The sequence below is a fragment of the Gavialis gangeticus genome, unplaced genomic scaffold (assembly GCF_001723915.1).
Source record: "Gavialis gangeticus isolate Ggan-Ray unplaced genomic scaffold, GavGan_comp1, whole genome shotgun sequence".
Lineage (NCBI taxonomy): Eukaryota > Metazoa > Chordata > Crocodylia > Gavialidae > Gavialis > Gavialis gangeticus.
Genome location: NW_017729031.1, coordinates 41,346,016 through 41,348,549, shown reverse-complemented (window position 1 = coordinate 41,348,549; position 2,534 = coordinate 41,346,016).

Genomic DNA, 2,534 nt, shown 5'->3' with positions numbered 1-2,534 from the left:
AAACTATATAAATGATATAACATGAATATAACATATTTATGTATACACAGAGAGCTGGAAACTCTTGAACATTTAAGAGTATATATGTGTGTGTGTGTGTATCATGTATACTATTTACATATACTATATAACATATTAATGATATAACATTAATACAACACATACATATATGTATACACACAGAGAGCTGGAAACTCTTGAACATTTAAGATATAATATTTACATATAATATATATTATATTGCTGATGTAACATTAATATAACATACACACATATATATAAGATTATGTGCATATGTCATATATAAAATAATTGTTTGCATTTTATGCATCAGACTACACAGATCAGACTAGATTGGACTAGATTTAGAAATCCTGAACCTTTTCCAGATTGTACTGAGATTTCTTCTCCTCCTGTCAGGTCTCTCTTCCTATTAGGAATACAAAAGAGCAGGGCAATACTGACAACTTTCTGTAAATCCTTTAGTTCATAAAACCTCAGTTGAGAACCACTGAACAAAACGATGACCCTTTTTTGCCCTGAGATGCCTCTGCAATCTGTTTTTTCTATAGTAACCAAAATATTTGACAAGGCCATCTTTTGCATATTACCACCTGAGTTAAATATTCCTGTCCTGGGGAATAACAAGAAGATAAAAGTGTATAATTAACCACCGCAACGAACGATGGTTGTGACCTGCCCCGGAACAGCACGTTGTATTTTCATCCCCAAAATAACGTCTGACCTGTGTGTGTGTGTGTGTGTGCGCGCGTGTGTGCGTGTGCTTGTGTGGGCAGGCCAGCTTCTTTGGGTAGATGTGGTATCGCGTGCAATGCATGTGTGTGACAGTTTAGATGGTGGGGTTTCCTTCCAGCATTTTTAAATGTGTTGCTGCTTCATTTTGCTTTCTTTGTGCTTGTCTCCCAGCAGAGGAGGAAACAAGCACCCTGCTCCCTTTCTCTTCGAGGATCATGTATTTTTATTTCTTTCAGATAGCCCTGAAAGGTCCCCTCTTCCTTGACTTTGCTCTATACTATAGTGAACAGCTTTTACATGAAGTGATACAACTCCTCATGCTTCTAATTGCTTCCCACTTCTCGCAGGCAGCGACGTGAAGTACGAGCCCTGCCAGGTCCCGCAGGTGGGGAAGTGACTTGCCGACGCCGGCACGGTGTCTCAGTGTCAGACAGGCCTCGAGTCTCCTGGTTCCCAGCCCTGTGCCTGGCTCTGAGGACACAGCGGTGTGGAAGCAGGCTCTGAGACAGAGGCACGGCCCGGCTGCCCCTTTCGGCCACTTGGATGGAGGCGCCGAGATATTTTTATTTCTGCTAATCTGACAACGCATTTCACAGGAAGAAACCATTTCCTGATCCCTGCACTGCGTCTACAGGACGTGGGAGAGGTGGAAACAGCACGCTGCAAACTCGGCCTCCTCCAGGCCTGGCAGAGAAGAGAGAAAATAATGATCATTGACAGCCTGCGCTCCGAGCAATATGCACCATTGGTATTGCACAGATTTCATAGCCTGGTAGACAGATCTTAAACACCGCTATCCCATCATGCTTTCCTGCAACAGCTTGCTCTTCCAGGCTTGGCTTCCCCCTCCCCCCCCCAGTTACGTTCATGCACCTCTATTTTTCTGTGCATTTATTTAAGAATAAATTCCTCCATTCAAATGAATTCTCCCCCCTTGCTGAAGCCTGTTATAGTAGGAAATGAAACACGTCAGGAGGGGAGAGGCCAGAGAGGCCTAGCAGCAGCAAAGGCAGAAGGCAGTTTTAGGGTTAATGCCCTGGTACTCAGGACATGCCCACGTTTGCCACAGACTCTCTGTATGGCCTTGAGCAAATCATTTAATCTCCCTGCACATGGGTTGTCCACCTGTGAAATGTGGGTAATCATTTTGTCTGCGTAAACAGGATGCTCACTGGGGATAAAGGAGGGGCAGTATTTGCATTTTTGAGTGTACAGCCCCTAGCACAAATAGGATCCCAACTTTAGATGAGACATGAGGGTCCTATTGTGATACATGCAGCAGTATAACCATTAATGCTAAGGTAGGAAGTCTCCTCTGGGCTGCAAAGATATTACATGTTGGTGCAATATGTTTAATGGTACAGAGGTTGGGTGGATTCAGTGGGGAGCTCCTCCCTAGGATTAACAGTGAGCCCAAAGCTGGCCTTGGAGGTATCAGACTAAGATGTGCTGCCAGGGCATGAGGTTCACTGCTGCGCTGCATTGCGTCCTAGCACTGTGCCCTGTTTGAACCCTATATCAGGCCTCATGTTACAATAACTAAGGTACCTCAATGGTCGCAGCAGCCTTGGGACTCACTTGACTTGACAGGACAAGGAGCAATGGGCTCAAGCTGCAGCAAGGGAAGTTGAGGTTGGATATTAGGAAAAACTTTCTCCTGAGGAGGGTGATGAAGCACTGGAACAGGTTGCCCAGAGAGGTGGTGCAATCTCCATCCTTGGAGGTATTGAAGACCTGGGTAGACAAAGCCTTGGCTGGGATGATGCAGTTGGGGCTGG